Raw genomic sequence first — 18,527 nt, 5'->3', positions numbered from 1 at the left:
AAGACATTTCAATAAGTATGATGTACACAACTATATTTAAATTGGTATAAGCACACATTTATAAAAATACACATCTACAAATTGCACATCTAACTAGAAAAAGCACATCTATAAAATTCACATCTATACTAAAGCTTGTGTCAACTATAAACCTATATGTTAAAACAATATGCTTTAAAAGGGTGACGTGTGCTGCAAGAAAGTGTACATCTCAGTATAAGCTTGATACTCAATTGTCCATGAATACTTGGCACATTTTAAGAGTGTCCATTAAAGTAGTCAGGGAAACATTTTTCTTGAATCGGAATGACATTTGCAGACCTAAATCAGCAAGAACAACATCATTACATTGAGGCCAAATACCACGACATCCAATGATAAAGCCATGAAATTTTAGTGTTGCATTTTGTGAGATCTTTGATTTGCTGTGACAGATCCTGATAGTATTTCACTTTACTCTCACACGCTAATTCAAGGGAATTCTGAGAGTTTTCGAAACGAATTGAAACATCAATCACTACATCTGTACCATTTTTGGTAAACACTACATCTGGTTTTTGTAGTTCTCCTTGATTATTCGTAACATGTGGTTCCCTATATGCCATCCAACCACACCTTTTTGCTCTATCAATGAGCAATTCCAGAATTTTGTTATGTCTTTTTATCCTAATGTCCTTAGTTTTAGGACATGCGCCTGAAATATGAGAAATTGTTTCGCAAACATCATTACATACCGACATGTAGCAAATGTATGGTTCCTTCCCCTAGTAATGGTTTCTCTAGTATATAAAACATTTGCTCTTAACATCAGCGCAGCTATGTACTGTTTTCTTTCATTTTGTTATGCTTGCTGATCCAGAAGTTTGAGGTTGTATTACTTGCTAAGTATCATAGTTACTCCCACCGTTTACCAGCGCTTCATTGAATTTCTTCACTTTGACTTTCAGAGCAATGGGCAGAAATCACATTACGGCAACACCCGCCTCGGGCCTTCACGATGCTTTGTTTTAATTAAACAGTCGTATTCCCCTGGTCGCGCAAGTTCTAAGTCAGCTGCTAGGCGCCAGCCGAGGCAGAATGCCGGCCCCGTGCCTCCTGGGAGGGGGCACGGGGAGAGGCGACCACCGCAGCTGGGGCGATCCAGAGTCGCCACCGCCCCAGAGGGATACAAAAGGGGGTGGTGATGGACGGAGCATCTGAACCAATCAAACACTCACACGAGTCAAAAGATCTGGGTTTGAACCATCACAGTTCTTTAGCCCACTCTGCCACCCCAGTTCAGACATGGCTATATGCAAATCAGTCTGACCCTGTGCCTCATGGGAACAGTCCAGCCCGAACTGCTAAGCCATGCCTTCCCTGGACCGGAAACAAGCTTCCGAGGACCGGTTTCTGGCATTCCAGCCGTCTTCAGCCCGGCTTGCTTGAATCCAGTGGCAAAGTGAGCAAGGGACTCACGTCTGAGCATACCCTGCCACACTTATGGCGGCCAAAGCAGTACAAAAGGGAGTGGTGAAGGGAGTGGTGATGGACGGAGCATCTGTGCCAATCAAACACTCACACCCAGTCAAAAGATCTGGGTTTGATCCATCACCGTTCTTTAGCCCACTCTGCCACCCCAGTTCAGACATGGCTATATGCAAATCAGTCTGACCCTGTGCCTCATGGGAACAGTCCAGCCCGAACTGCCAAGCCATGCCTTCCCTGGACCGGAAACAAGCTTCGAGTACCGGTTTCTGGCATTCCAGCCGTCTTCTGCCCAGCTTGCTTGAATCCAGTGGCAAAGTGAGCAAGGGACTCACGTCTGAGCATACCCTGCCACACCTATGGCGGCCAAAGCGGTACAAAAGGGGGTGGTGATGGACGGAGCATCTGAACCAATCAAACACTCACACCCAGTCAAAAGATCTGGGTTTGATCCATCACCGTTCTTTAGCCCACTCTGACACCCCAGTTCAGACATGGCTATATGCAAATCAGTCTGACCCTGTGCCTCATGGGAACAGTCCAGCCCGAACTGCCAAGCCATGCCTTCCCTGGACCGGAAACAAGCTTCCGAGGACCGGTTTCTGGCATTCCAGCCGTCTTCAGCCCGGCTTGCTTGAATCCAGTGGCAAAGTGAGCAAGGGACTCCTGTCTGAGCATACCCTGCCACACCTATGGCGGCCAAAGCGGTACAAAAGGGGGTGGTGATGGACGGAGCATCTGAACCAATCAAACACTCACACCCAGTCAAAAGATCTGGGTTTGATCCATCACCGTTCTTTAACCCACTCTGCCACCCCAGTTCAGACATGGCTATATGCAAATCAGTCTGACCCTGTGCCTCATGGGAACAGTCCCGCCCGAACTGCCAAGCCATGCCTTCCCTGGACCGGAAACAAGCTTCCGAGGACTGGTTTCTGGCATTCCAGCCGTCTTCAGCCCGGCTTGCTTGAATCCAGTGGCAAAGTGAGCAAGGGACTCACGTCTGAGCATACCCTGCCACACTTATGGCGGCCAAAGCGGTACAAAAGGGGGTGGTGATGGACGGAGCATCTGAACCAATCAAACACTCACACCCAGTCAAAAGTTTTGGGTTTGATCCATCACCGTTCTTTAGCCCACTCTGCCACCCCAGTTCAGACATGGCTATATGCAAATCAGTCTGACCCTGTGCCTCATGGGAACAGTCCAGCCTGAACTGCCAAGCCATGCCTTCCCTGGACCGGAAACAAGCTTCAGAGTACCGGTTTCTGGCATTCCAGCCGTCTTCAGCCCAGCTTGCTTGAATCCAGTGGCAAAGTGAGCAAGGGACTCACGTCTGAGCATACCCTGCCACACTTAAGGCGGCCAAAGCGGTACAAAAGGGGGTGGTGATGGACGAAGCAGCTGAACAAATCAAACACTCACACCCAGTCAAAAGATCTGGGTTTGATCCATCACCGTTCTTTAGCCCACTCTGACACCCCAGTTCAGACATGGCATGGCTATATGCAAATCAGTCTGACCCTGTGCCTCATAGGAACAGTCCAGCCCGAACTGCCAAGCCATGCCTTCCCTGGACCGGAAACAAGCTTCCGAGGACCGGTTTCTGGCATTCCAGCCGTCTTCAGCCCGGCTTGCTTGAATCCAGTGGCAAAGTGAGCAAGGGACTCACGTCTGAGCATACCCTGCCACACTTATGGCTGCCAAAGCGGTACAAAAGGGGGTGGTGATGGACGGAGCATCTGAACCAATCAAACACTCACACCCAGTCAAATGTTCTGGGTTTGATCCATCACCGTTCTTTAGCCCACTCTGCCACCCCAGTTCAGACATGGCTATATGCAAATCAGTCTGACCCTGTGCCTCATGGGAACAGTCCAGCCCGAACTGCCAAGCCATGCCTTCCCTGGACCGGAAACAAGCTTCCGAGGACCGGTTTCTGGCATTCCAGCCGTCTTCAGCCCGGCTTGCTTGAATCCAGTGGCAAAGTGAGCAAGGGACTCCTGTCTGAGCATACCCTGCCACACTTATGGCGGCCAAAGCGGTACAAAAGGGGGTGGTGATGGACGGAGCATCTGAACCAATCAAACACTCACACCCAGTCAAAAGATCTGGGTTTGATCCATCACCGTTCTTTAACCCACTCTGCCACCCCAGTTCAGACATGGCTATATGCAAATCAGTCTGACCCTGTGCCTCATGGGAACAGTCCCGCCCGAACTGCCAAGCCATGCCTTCCCTGGACCGGAAACAAGCTTCCGAGGACTGGTTTCTGGCATTCCAGCCGTCTTCAGCCCGGCTTGCTTGAATCCAGTGGCAAAGTGAGCAAGGGACTCACGTCTGAGCATACCCTGCCACACTTATGGCGGCCAAAGCGGTACAAAAGGGGGTGGTGATGGACGGAGCATCTGAACCAATCAAACACTCACACCCAGTCAAAAGTTTTGGGTTTGATCCATCACCGTTCTTTAGCCCACTCTGCCACCCCAGTTCAGACATGGCTATATGCAAATCAGTCTGACCCTGTGCCTCATGGGAACAGTCCAGCCTGAACTGCCAAGCCATGCCTTCCCTGGACCGGAAACAAGCTTCAGAGTACCGGTTTCTGGCATTCCAGCCGTCTTCAGCCCAGCTTGCTTGAATCCAGTGGCAAAGTGAGCAAGGGACTCACGTCTGAGCATACCCTGCCACACTTAAGGCGGCCAAAGCGGTACAAAAGGGGGTGGTGATGGACGAAGCAGCTGAACAAATCAAACACTCACACCCAGTCAAAAGATCTGGGTTTGATCCATCACCGTTCTTTAGCCCACTCTGACACCCCAGTTCAGACATGGCATGGCTATATGCAAATCAGTCTGACCTTGTGCCTTATAGGAACAGTCCAGCCCGAACTGCCAAGCCATGCCTTCCCTGGACCGGAAACAAGCTTCCGAGGACCGGTTTCTGGCATTCCAGCCGTCTTCAGCCCGGCTTGCTTGAATCCAGTGGCAAAGTGAGCAAGGGACTCACGTCTGAGCAAACCCTGCCACACTTATGGCGGCCAAAGCGGTAAAAAAGGGGGTGGTGATGGACGGAGCATCTGAACCAATCAAACACTCACACCCAGTCAAAAGATCTGGGTTTGATCCATCACCGTTCTTTAGCCCACTCTGCCACCCCAGTTCAGACATGGCTATATGCAAATCAGTCTGACCCTGTGCCTCATGGGAACAGTCCAGCCCGAACTGCCAAGCCATGCCTTCCCTGGACCGGAAACAAGCTTCCGAGGACCGGTTTCTGGCATTCCAGCCGTCTTCAGCCCGGCTTGCTTGAATCCAGTGGCAAAGTGAGCAAGGGACTCATGTCTGAGCATACCCTGCCACACTTATGGCGGCCAAAGCGGTAAAAAAGGGGGTGGTGATGGACGGAGCATCTGAACCAATCAAACACTCACACCCAGTCAAAAGATCTGGGTTTGATCCATCACCGTTCTTTAGCCCACTCTGCCACCCCAGTTCAGACATGGCTATATGCAAATCAGTCTGACCCTGTGCCTCATGGGAACAGTCCAGCCCGAACTGCCAAGCCATGCCTTCCCTGGACCGGAAACAAGCTTCCGAGGACCGGTTTCTGGCATTCCAGCCGTCTTCAGCCCGGCTTGCTTGAATCCAGTGGCAAAGTGAGCAAGGGACTCATGTCTGAGCATACCCTGCCACACTTATGGCGGCCAAAGCGGTACAAAAGGGGGTGGTGATGGACGGAGCATCTGAACCAATCAAACACTCACACCCAGTCAAAAGATCTGGGTTTGATCCATCACCGTTCTTTAGCCCACTCTGCCACCCCAGTTCAGACATGGCTATATGCAAATCAGTCTGACCCTGTGCCTCATGGGAACAGTCCAGCCCGAACTGCCAAGCCATGCCTTCCCTGGACCGCAAACAAGCTTCCGAGGACCGGTTTCTGGCATTCCAGCCGTCTTCAGCCCGGCTTGCTTGAATCCAGTGGCAAAGTGAGCAAGGGACTCACGTCTGAGCATACCCTGCCACACTTATGGCGGCCAAAGCGGTACAAAAGGGGGTGGTGATGGACGGAGCATCTGAACCAATCAAACACTCACACCCAGTCAAAAGTTCTGGGTTTGATCCATCACCGTTCTTTAGCCCACTCTGCCACCCCAGTTCAGACATGGCTATATGCAAATCAGTCTGACCCTGTGCCTCATGGGAACAGTCCAGCCCGAACTGCCAAGCCATGCCTTCCCTGGACCGGAAACAAGCTTCCGAGGACCGGTTTCTGGCATTCCAGCCGTCTTCAGCCCGGCTTGCTTGAATCCAGTGGCAAAGTGAGCAAGGGACTCATGTCTGAGCATACCCTGCCACACTTATGGCGGCCAAAGCGGTACAAAAGGGGGTGGTGATGGACGGAGCATCTGAACCAATCAAACACTCACACCCAGTCAAAAGATCTGGGTTTGATCCATCACCGTTCTTTAACCCACTCTGCCACCCCAGTTCAGACATGGCTATATGCAAATCAGTCTGACCCTGTGCCTCATGGGAACAGTCCAGCCCGAACTGCCAAGCCATGCCTTCCCTGGACCGGAAACAAGCTTCCGAGGACCGGTTTCTGGAATTCCAGCCGTCTTCAGCCCGGCTTGCTTGAATCCAGTGGCAAAGTGAGCAAGGGACTCACGTCTGAGCATACCCTGCCACACTTATGGAGGCCAAAGCGGTACAAAAGGGGGTGGTGATGGACGGAGCATCTGAACCAATCAAACACTCACACCCAGTCAAAAGATCTGGGTTTGATCCATCACCGTTCTTTAGCCCACTCTGCCACCCCAGTTCAGACATGGCTATATGCAAATCAGTCTGACCCTGTGCCTCATGGGAACAGTCCAGCCCGAACTGCCAAGCCATGCCTTCCCTGGACCGGAAACAAGCTTCCGAGGACCGGTTTCTGGCATTCCAGCCGTCTTCAGCCCGGCTTGCTTGACTCCAGTGGCAAAGTGAGCAAGGGACTCACGTCTGAGCATACCCTGCCACACTTATGGCGGCCAAAGCGGTACAAAAGGGGGTGGTGATGGACGGTGCATCTGAACCAATCAAACACTCGCACCCAGTCAAAAGATCTGGGTTTGATCCATCACCGTTCTTTAGCCCACTCTGCCACTCCAGTTCAGACATGGCTATATGCAAATCAGTCTGACCCTGTGCCTCATGGGAACAGTCCAGCCTGAACTGCCAAGCCATGCCTTCCCTGGACCGGAAACAAGCTTCCGAGGACCGGTTTCTGGCATTCCAGCCGTCTTCAGCCCGGCTTGCTTGAATCCAGTGGCAAAGTGAGCAAGGGACTCACGTCTGAGCATACCCTGCCACACTTAAGAGGGAGGCGCCTCGCCCAGCCGCGGCGCGCGCCCTGTCCTGCTTCACTCTCTAGCCTGACTGACCCAGCCCTTAGAGCCAATCCTTATCCCAAAGTTTCGGATCTGACTTGCCGACTTCCCTTACCTACATTGTTCCAACATGCCAGAGGCTGTTCACCTTGAAGACCTGCTGCAGATATGGGTACGGCCCAGCGCGAGATTTACACCATCTCCCCCGGATTTTCAAGGACCAGCGCAGCGAGAGCTCACCGGACGCCGCCGGAACCGCAACGCTTTCCAAGGCTCGGGCCCCTCTCTCGGGGCGAACCCATTCCAGGGCGCCCTACCCTTCACAAAGAAAAGAGAACTCTCCCCGGGGCTCCCACCGGCTTCTCCGGGATCGTTTGCCTTACCGCACTGCACGCCGCGAGGGCACCCGCCGCCGCAAATCCGGGTTTGGGGATCTGAACCCGACTCCCTTTTGAACGGCTGAGGGCAACAGAGGCCATCACACGTCCCTTCCGAACGGCGCTCGCCCATCTCTTAGGACCGACTGACCCATGTTCAACTGTTGTTCACATGGAACGCTTCTCCACTTCGGCCTTCAAAGTTCTCGTTTGAATATTTGCTACTACCACCAAGATCTGCACCAGCGGTGGCTCCACCCGGGCCCTCGCCCCGGGCTTCCGTGTTCACCGCAGCGGCCCTCCTACTCATCGCGGCTTAGCCCCCGCGGCTCTCAGCGCCGGCAATGGGCCCAACGCTCCAGCGCCATCCATTTTAAGGGCTAGTTGATTCGGTTGGTCAGTTGTTACACACTCCTTAGCGGAGTCCAACTTCCATGGCCACCGTCCTGCTATCTATATTAACCAACACCTTTTCTGGGGTCTGATGAGCGTCGGCCTCTGGCGCCTTAACCAGGCGTTCGGTTCATCCCGCAGCACCAGTTCTGCTTACCAAAAGTGGCCCACTAGGCACTCACATTCCATGCCCAGCTCCACACCAGCGAGCAAGGCTTCTTACCCATTTAAAGTTTGAGAATAGGTTGAGATCGTTTCAGCCCCAAGACCTCTAATCATTTGCTTTAACAGATAAAACTGGGGCTCCGAGCGCCAGCTATCCTGAGGCAAACTTGGCAGGGAACCAGCTACTAAAACGACCGATTTGCACCTCAGGACCGCTACGACCGCCACCAGAGTTTCCTCCAGCTTCGCCCTACCCAGGCATAGTTCACCATCTTTTGTGTCCTATCACACACGCTCATGCTCCACCTCGCCGACAGAGAGGGCGAGACGGGCCGGTGGTGCACCCACGCTACTGACCTCCACCAGAGTTTCCTCTGGCTTCGCCCTACCCATCTTTTGTGTCCTATCACACACGCTCATGCTCCACCTCGCTGACAGAGCGGGCGAGACGGGCCGGTGTTGCACCCACCGCTGGAAGCGCGGCGGGATGCCACCTCAGCTGTCATGTGCCGGCCCTCACCTTCATTGCGCCACAGGGTTTCGCTCGGCCCTCTGACTCACGCACGTGTTAGACTCCTTGGTCTGTGTTTCAAGACGGGTCGGGTGGGTAACCAACATCACCGCAGACCCCTGGCGTGGGCCTCTCCGCCCAATGGACGATGCGGTCGGGGCACACTGAGAACAGTCCGCCCAAGTCGACAGTCGCGCTGGGAGCAGGGGGCCCGTCCCCCTTCAACTGCCCCAGCACGCCCAGTGGGGTGCCCAGGAGAGGGCGCGGAGGCAGTCAAATCTCCCTCGACCCCACGGACATGGCGAAGCTGCTGCCAGGGGGGCTGTAACACCGTCCTTCTGAGCGGACGGCCACCTGCCACCCCGAAGCCTTCCCAGCCGACCCGGAGCCGGTCGCGGCGCACCACCACGGAGGAAATGCAACCTGCCGGGGCCGGGTAGGGCCTGGGCGCTGGTCCCGCGGAGGGAATCTGGAACTCCCGGGCCACCGACCTTCCTGCCATTTTGAATCCTCCGGGCAGACTGCACGGACCCCACTTGTTTACCTCTCGACAGTTTTACGCCCTCTTGAACTCTCTCTTCGAAGGTCTTTTCAACTTTCCCTTATGGTACTTGGCTATCGGTCTCGTGCCCGTATTTAGCCTTAGATCAAGTCTTGGTCTGCATTCCCAAGCAACCCGACTCCGAGAAGACCCGATACCGGCGCGCCGGGGGCTACTACCGGCCTAACACCATCTGCAGAGTGAGCCTCGATCACACTTGGGCCCCCTGAGCGGCGCCGGGGAGTCGTCTTCTGTTGGCCACATGTCGGCCGTCGGCTGCTACCGGCCTAACACCATCCGCAGAGTGAGCCTCGATCACACTTGGCCCCCTGAGCGGCGCCGGGGAGTCGTCTTCTGTTGGCCACATTTCCCGCGCCCGTCCCCGGGCGGGGATCTGACGCCGGGCTCTTCCCTCTTCACTCGCCGTTAATGGGGGAATCCTGGTTAGTTTCTTTTCCTCCGCTTAGTAATATGCTTAAATTCTGCAGGTCTGATCTGAGGTCATAGTCGGAAGAATAACGCTGGAGCATCGAAGGGGGTTGCCGGGGCAGGCCCGCCCTCTTTCCCCGGATCGGATCTGGAAGGGGATTTGCCCTTCTCAAGAAGCCGGCCACGAAGCTTGGCACCCGAGGCGCGTGCACGTGGGCAGCCAGTGGGAAACCACTGATAGCCACCCGCGGCAGGCACGCAGGCACCCCGGGATGGGCCTGTGACAGACCGGTCGCCAAAGTCCCGGTCCTCACCTCAGCGCCCCGGGGACGTGCGATCGGCCAGAGGTTATCTAGAGTCACCAAAGTGGCCGGGCGGTCCCAGATTAGTCTTGTTATGATAAATGGACGCATCCCAGGAGGTCAGCGCTCGTCGACATGTATTAGCTCTAGAATTACCACAGTTATCCAAGTAACAGATGGAGCGATCAAAGGAACCATAACTGATTTAATGAGCCATTCGCAGTTTCACTGTACTGGCTTAATCTTTGAGACAAGCATATGCTACTGGCAGGATCAACCAGGTAGCCACACCTGATGACTGGGTGGGAGCCGCATGCCCATCTCCCCGACCGGCAACCTTCATGCACCCCTCAATCTCTTGGGAGCCTGCCAGGGGAAGGTGCCCAATCGCCGGGGTGGGAGGGGTCACTGGAGGGGTGTGGAGAGGTGCGGTTGCATGGGCACCGGCATGCCCAGCCGTCTCCCCCGGGAGGGAGAGGCAGGCGAAGGCGCAGCATGAGTGAAGAGGTAGGGGTGCCGGAGCCTGGCGGCAGCGGCATTCCTCGGAATGGACGTTCTGAGCTGCTGTGGAAATGTGCTGTAGTTATCAACAAAACAAAATGCCAGTTCTGCTCAATGAGTTCAAATGATTTCAGCAAGACAATGAACACAACACTGTCCTGCAAAGACTAGCCGTTCAGTCTGAAATAAATCTTGAAACCAATGTATTTATTCAAGTTTTTTTGGATACTTTTTTGGAATTCAAATATGATTAACAATCAGTTATAATCTCACAATGATATTTACAAGGGGAGCTCCTATTTACAACTTGTATATGCAAATATGTACAAGACAAAGGTGTAAAAGAAAAAAGATTTTTGGGTGAAAGAAAGCCACAAGCATTCGTTTTAGATTCCTCCACTACCAATCTGTGTCACATTCATACCAAACATATGTAGTGCAATGGAGAAACAAAGAAAAGAAAAGAAGTTTGTGTGTGTATGTGTCCCTTAGTTATTTATATCTTTTGAGTCAGGTGGGGGCACCTACTATATAGTCAATCAGTCACAAATATTGTTTAGTACATAAAAAAAAGCCATCATAAATTATTCAAAATTAAACAAAACATCCATGAAGGTATGACTGGCCTAATAGAACAAACAAACAAACAAGGGGTTGACGCGTTTCAAATCCCCCAAATTGCGGGGATTATCCTCAGGACCACAGATGGAATTAATGTGAAAACACAAGAATAACCATTCTTACTACCAAGCACAAACTAAGCGGTCTTCAAACTTAATATTCAGTCTTTCCCAACACTCAAACATTACCTGTATGTCTTCAAGTTATCTGTGTTGGTTCTGTGAAATTTGACAGAAAAGAGGTAATCAATGAAAAAATGCACTCTTTCTGGGCATCTTGAGACACCAGGGGGGGAGGCCAAAATTACATGGTACTCACTTTTTGAAGATGGTCAAGATCTTATATCTCTTATCGTTTTATATTCCTTAGATTGAAGAACCAGCTGGAAATGTAGATGTAAACATGTTTTAATATCCATATATGTGAGACCTTATGTTCCGGTAAACACATGTTTAATATTTACCTTAGTTGTTCTCTTAATGTCACAAAGTTAGGAATCTGGAGAAAAAAGAACAGCAAGTGGTATAAAATTTGTATTTGTATCACTGTGGCCCCGATATTCATTTTGGGCCAAATTGATGTTCTGTTGTAACCGCAAACACGTATGGAATTCAAGTTTAGCGCGTTCTTTTTGCGTGCACTGGATACGGTTGCTAACGGTTTTTGATTTAGGATCGTATTAGAACGAAAATACAAGCCTTAAATAATCATGGTGCTGGCGTTACCAAGGGTGGTGCAAAGCCTGCCGCTACGCTATGTTTGTTAGCTAATCAGAAGTCCAAGTTTACAAAGCTGTGTTGTGAAGTATTGATGGAACAATAAAGTTCACATGAATCATTCAAATTAGGCATGGCGTGAGCGTGGGTATTTATTGTACAAATTAGATGGGAAATGGTAAGCGGTTATCATGAGGTAATTCTTCTCACCTAAACTTAGCCACTCGCCACTCGTATTATTAATGAATAACTCAGTATCTTAGTCCGGATGCATTGGTTTAAAAAGCTTACCTTCATCTCCAACCGAAGTCTCCCAGCAGCAGAGTCTTGTTATTCCAACTGCCATGTTGGTTCCGATCGGGATCCCGTTTTTTAAGTTACGCGAGAGGTTACGGGAATCCTGGGATTTGTAGTGCGATGTGCTCACTTACTTCAGCTGTCATTGAACAACCATAATTCTTGTTCTGTCCAATAATTATTTCATAGATGGTGCTAAATATCTTGCTCTGTACTTATTGTAGAATGCCAGCGGTTTGTTTTTGACCGTAAAGTTTCACGAATTGTTTTTATGTGAAGCTTGGCCACGATATTGGAAAGCTTGTCCTTAGGAAACGCTAGAAGTAGCGGTGTATTTAATATTTGAATGGACACGTTTTTCAATATTAACTTTAGTGCAGTGTACAATTGTCTCCCAGTATGGTTACTTATGGGCAGCCCGTCATATTTAAGAGTACAGTAAAAATTCGATGACTGTGCTTATGTCATTGAGAACGATGTGAAATGTAAACTTTGGATTGGTCACTATGGTGCATCTTTCATGATTCTTTAACTTCAATGTTTCACTAGTCTGCTTGGTGGATTCACAGATGGTAGAGTTCAGACATTTCATTCAATCCGTTTGTCGCAGAGTTATATTTCAAAATCAGTAATGCATCTCTTTTGGACAGTTTTTCCTTAATATCTCCACCTCTTGGATCTGGCTCAATTTTAGATATTACTGTCCACTTTAGGTCAATTTCACTGTGTGTGCAGTCTTTCCAGTGTTGGACTAAAGGTGCAGTGAGAACACTTTTTCGAATTTGCGATTTGTGTTGAGAAATTCGTTGATTTCTTGGTTTGTTTTGCCAATGTAACGTTTATTACAAGGGCATACAATTCCGTAAACAACATATTTCGTTTTGCAGTTCGTAAACCGTTCATGTTTCCAGGATACTCCATCATGTTGGAAAAGGGCTCCTTCTATAGTAGAGGAGCAACATAGACATGTACCACATTTATGGTGTCCAACAATTGGGGGCAGATTGACATAATCCCGTGAAGTTGCACTCTTTGTTTTTGGTAACGCGGCTCTTATAATCTGGTTGGCGATGCTTTTATCTTTTTTAAAGGTGAACAAAGGTGCTTCCGAAAGCTGGGTGTCCAAATCTTTAATTAAATGGCAATTTTTATGAATAGCTTTTTTCAGCCAGTTGGATGTAGGGCAAAAAGTTGATACGCATACTATACGGGTCTGGGTCTTTTTTTCTTTTTTTGACAGCAACGTTTCGCGTGGCGTCCACCAGGCTCTCTTTATTCCATGCTTAAGGAGTTTCGAGGGGTACCCTCTATTTAGTCATTTCTCGCTCAGGGCGTTGGCATGTTCCATATATTCGTCTTTCAATGTACAGTTACTTCGAATGCAAAGGAAATGGCCTAATGGTAAGTTCTCTTTTAAGCTTCTCGGGTGATTGCTGGTATAATGTAGTGTTTTGTTCCTGTCCGATTCCTTCTTGAAGAGTGTAGTAAACAATTCGCCGTTTGGGCAGAAGACTTCAACATCTAGAAAAGCCATTTTTTCTTTAGAATGTTGCATACAGAACTTAATATCTAGAGTGCGGTTATTTAGCCACTCATGAAATTCAGTAAGTTCTTTTTCGTCACCTGTCCAGGTGAGGAAGACGTCATCTATGTAGCGGATCCATCCGCCAATCTGCCGTTCAAAAGGGTTGTTTTTATAGACAAATTTCACCTTAAATTGGCTCATTTAAAGAACTGCCAATTCCGGGGAAAAGGGGTAGCCCATTGCGACTCCTTTTATATGATAAAAGAAGTCATCCTTAAATTTGAAGTAATTTCTTGTAAGAGCCATTTTTGCTAGCTCCAAAATAAAGTCAGTTGGAACTTTCATTGGTCTGTCTCTGGTGTTAAGGTACAAATATAAGACCTCTAGAGCCTTCTCTTGTGGAATTTGGGTGTATAAAGACACCACATCCATACTTACTAGGAGATCTTTATCTTCAGTAAATGGTAATGTCTTCAGTTTGTTAATAAAATCTATGGTGTCTTGCAGATAAGATCTAACATCTGCCATGAACGATTTCAGAAAAAAATCAATACATTTTTAAATCGGTTCGAATAGTGATTCGCACCCCGAAATAATAGGTCGTCAGGGCGGTTTTTTGTCGTCCTTATGTACCTTAGGGAGTACATAGAACAGTGGGATTCTTGGATGTTTGTTTTGTAAATATTCAAATTCTTTTTTACCTAAGAATCCTTGCTCAAATCCTTTGTGATGATTGAAGCTTTTATTCGATAAGCAAGATATCTTGAAAGCATACATACACATAAAACATATTTTTTAAAACAGTGATATGTACGTCAACATTTAAATACTAAGACAGATAAAAAAAATGGGAGTAACCCAAGATAAATTAGCTAAAAATGAATTAAATTGAAACTGAGAGTCTCTTGCAGCGAATCAACCATGAATGTTTTAAAAATTTAGAGACACCACAAACTATTAAAGGGGCGGATTCAGTCATTAGGATAGGTAGTGCGACCAAATGCCTACGTGTTCCCAGGCGTTTAAAAAGAGGTTTAAGCCAATGTCTCCTAGGTTTAATATAGTCTGGGCACTCAAAAAATATATGTGCTACGGTTTCTAGCCTAGATGGACAAAAAACACAGAAAGGCGTACAATGTGCACCATTCCATTTAGATACAAAGGCCCCGATCAGAAGGGTGCCTACCCTGAATTTAAAATACAGGGACCTATCAGCTGGCAAGGAAATTAAGTCCACAAAGGGTTCAAAGACAGCCACATCCTTTAATTCCAAAAATGATGCAGTCAGGTTGCAATGGTGTTGGTTCCTGATAAGTTTACCAGAGACCCAGTCCCAATATAACTTTTTGAGGTCAGCCTTTGGTGGAGCAGATTTAGAAGTCCAACAGTCCCCCAGGCCCAACTCCCCCAAAAGATTTTTAGTGTCCCTCAGCCACTTGATCTTACCCCAGCCTCCCATGTTCATTATCTCTGCCAGGCCGTCGGCATAGGACTTTAGCTCCGGGACCCTCCAAATGCAGGACCAAAGAAGCAGTGGTCGGAGGCGAGCCTGGTCTTTAATACTCTTACAGCCAACGTCCAGCAGCACCGGGACTGTCGGGGTACTCAAAGGGAGGGCTAGGAGATCCTTCAAAAGTTTGTTCTCCGCCTTGGTGAGAGACTCCATATTGCAGTGGCCCCACAACTCTGCCCCATACAATGCTGATGTTACGCCTCTTGCCTTGTAGATCTCAATTGCAGGACTCACCACTTGCCTCGGTGATGCTCGAAATTCCCTAAGCATAGCACCTCCTACCTTTTTATGGTTAGGTACCATCTTATCAATGTGGGCATACCAGTTCATATTGTCAGTTAAACGAAGCCCTAGGTAGTCAAATTCGGAGACTTTCTCCAAGGGGGCGGTGTTCAAGACAGGCGGACTTCCTAATTCCCTTGGGGGGTGCAAAATCAGATATTTAGTTTTGGCTACGTTTATTACCAAACCTCTGGATACGCAAAAGTCCTGGAAGCGGGTCAATAGCTTCTGTAGGCCCTGGGGAGTTTTTGAAATAAGCAGAGTATCATCTGCGAACAGCAGAGTAGGGATCCTTACTCCCCCCAGACAGGGTGCGTCCGCTGGTTCTTGCAGGAGATGCTCAACCACACCATTTACGTACAACGAAAAGAGTGTGGGAGCTAGCACGCAACCCTGTCTGACTCCCCTACAGACCGGTATCCTGTCCGTTGTTTCCCCATTTTTCCCCCATCGGACCTGGGCATAATTGCTGGTGTGGAGTTAAATGAGTAGGGATAGAATGTAGGGGGGAGCCCCAGTCCCTGAAGCACCCTCCAGAGTTCCTCCCTAGGAACCAGGTCAATGGCAGTCTTCAGGTCAATAAAGGCCAAATAAAGACTGCCCTTGCCTAGTTCCACGATTTTCCAATTTAAGAGTGCTAATCTGAAAACCTGCTCGATGGTCCCCGTTCCTGAGTGGAACCCAGCCTGGAAGTCAGATAGCACTCTATTTTCTTCCACCCAGTTAAGGATCCTTCCCAAAATTACCTTTCCTGCCACCTTTTGGGGAGACCATTTTCAAACCGCCGCCACCGCCGAGAGTCACATTTAACTTACCTCCTGAACGCCAGAGGAAGGCAGCCATTACCCACGCCGCCGCCACCGCCAAGAGTCAAGGGACAGCAGACTCCGCGCCGCCGCTCCGGGAGACTCCAAATCCCGGCAGGCACCGCGGCGGCGCGTCTGAGTGACGCGGCAGCGCACAGGGAGCGCCAACAGAGGCGCTGAAAAGGAGGAGCACCCCGGCAGAGCGGGGGAGACCATTTTCAAACCGCCGCCACCGCCGAGAGTCACATTTAACTTACCTCCTGAACGCCAGAGGAAGGCAGCCATTACCCACGCCGCCGCCACCGCCAAGAGTCAAGGGACAGCAGACTCCGCGCCGCCGCTCCGGGAGACTCCAAATCCCGGCAGGCACCGCGGCGGCGCGTCTGAGTGACGCGGCAGCGCACAGGGAGCGCCAACAGAGGCGCTGAAAAGGAGGAGCACCCCGGCAGAGCGGGGGAGACCATTTTCAAACCGCCGCCACCGCCGAGAGTCACATTTAACTTACCTCCTGAACGCCAGAGGAAGGCAGCCATTACCCACGCCGCCGCCACCGCCAAGAGTCAAGGGACAGCAGACTCCGCGCCGCCGCTCCGGGAGACTCCAAATCCCGGCAGGCACCGCGGCGGCGCGTCTGAGTGACGCGGCAGCGCACAGGGAGCGCCAACAGAGGCGCTGAAAAGGAGGAGCACCCCCGCGTCGCGGGACGCGAGCGGGACGCCCGGGGCTAAGCCCGGGCAGAGGGCGGGCCCTCTGTGGCCCTCAGAGGCCTGAGGAGCCGGGCCTGGGCCAGAAACTCTGCCTCACTTTCCACTGACCTCGGATATGGTTACATTTGAACTGTAAGTAGGTTACTTATCAGTTGCTATTTACAATCGTACCCTTCAGGACTTTGACTTTCTGGGTCCAATTGTTGTATTTGTTCTTCAGACCCCTTGCCTATTTCTGGGTACCCGTAGGGTTTGCCATGAGTTGCCCGGAAACTAGAAGCAGGGCTGCTGCAGTAAAGAAACTGACTGGTACTTTGGATGACTTCATCGTTCGGACAAATGCTTTAATCGATGAAGGGATAGTAATTATGGATAGGAGGGTGTCTCAGGACTTAGCCGCAGCGAGACGATCCTCCCTAGGTCTTATCGCTAAAGCCCGTACTCCTAACAATGTTTCTGCTATGGGAAATCCTAGAGATGTACAGAACGATAGGGGACATGCCGCCCCAGGTTCACAGGAGGACCTGGAGGCTACTCCTAATCTTTCTCTGCTTGTGACTAGCACTTCAGTTGAAAAGGAGACTGATATTTCTATTATAGCTAGTGATTTAACTCATAGGGGTGTGAAAGAGGGGGCGATCCCTAAACAAAAGAGTAATACTCAAATTATTGCTAAATCTAACACGAGCAAAGGGAGAAAGGTAGATACTAAGAAGAGTAAAGATCCGGTCACATTAGAACCTGTGCCTCTTAGTGTAAATACTAATCGAGTTCTTCATACCAGTGACAATGGGGCAGTTCATTATCCCAACGTTGGCTTACCACTGAGCCTCCCAGACGATACTGTCTTAGATAGCAGTTTGGAGGATATTTTGGATCTAAGCGGCGCTGCTACGAATCTAGATGAAGGTAGTGAGGATAACTGTAGCCTAAATATGGCTAATAATAACATCTTGGCCATGTTAAAGACCCTCCTCGAACCAATCGAGGTTAGGCTACGGTGCTTGGAAACTATATTAAAAAACATCCACAAAGATATAAGTGCCCCTAGCTTTAATCTGGATAATAAAATTTCATCTGGAAAAAATCAAATGAGTAGGCCGCCACCAGCTGCTAAAAATGTAATTATTACTAAATCACTGCCAAAAACCATACCAACCCCTAAAACCCCTGCCCCGACTGATATAGTAGTGCCAGTCCAAGAAACTCCTAAACCACCACATGATAAAGATACAGATAAGCCTAAAAAACGGGATGTGCGCAGAAACATACATTTACCCCCAAAAGCCGCACCATACGTTGTGGTCCTTACAGGAGTCCCCCAATTGAATGATAATTCTAATGAAAATAATGGTGGACTAGTAAACAAGACCATCCATTGGTTGAATGATAATTACCCTCTCCCGCCAGCAGTTAAAAGTAATATTCTGATGGTTGAAAGGGCTCCATGGATTGGGTATAACAAAAAAAGGGCACACGGCGATTGTGTGGTAATAACTTTTGAGAATCCATTGACTGCCAAATATATTACCACAAGACCCCCTAGAAATCATGGTCTCTCTGTTACGGCTAGGGCACTATCATATTTTTATCCCGAGGGTGAACACCCTGACAATAGGTGGAGTTGGACTAGGGACAACAGATATCAAGGGGATAACAGGGGTTGGGCTCCCGATAGTAATCATTATAACATGCAAGGAGGAGGGAGAGGTGAGGATGGTTGGAACGTAGTGAAATATAGATCGAGGTCCCCTCACTATCGACCACAGAGTTTTGACCAAGGATGGTTAAGCAACCCACAATTCCCTCCGATCTTCCCGTGTTTTAACCGGTTTGATTGTTTGGAAGCGGTGGATTGACTCCCAACGATAAATAATGAGGCCTCAAGGTCACCTATACCTGTAGATCCGGGGCCTATAAAATCTTTGGGGTGTGTCAAGACTCAGGAACCATATGTTGAGTCACAAGAAACCTATGGGGAGGACGAGACTATATTA

The 18,527-nt window shown here is 49.6% G+C and overlaps 1 pseudogene; it reads right to left on the bottom strand.

The window, feature by feature from the left end:
* Window positions 1-6,674: 6,674 nt before the first annotated feature.
* On the bottom strand, window positions 6,675-9,321 carry LOC144765620 (28S ribosomal RNA; annotated as a pseudogene).
* Between the last annotated feature and the right edge of the window lie 9,206 nt (window positions 9,322-18,527).

Source organism: Lissotriton helveticus, chromosome 6, assembly GCF_964261635.1.
Source record: "Lissotriton helveticus chromosome 6, aLisHel1.1, whole genome shotgun sequence".
NCBI lineage: Eukaryota > Metazoa > Chordata > Amphibia > Caudata > Salamandridae > Lissotriton > Lissotriton helveticus.
Note: the sequence above shows the minus strand (reverse complement) of the source record. Positions and strands in the feature narration are given on the sequence as shown.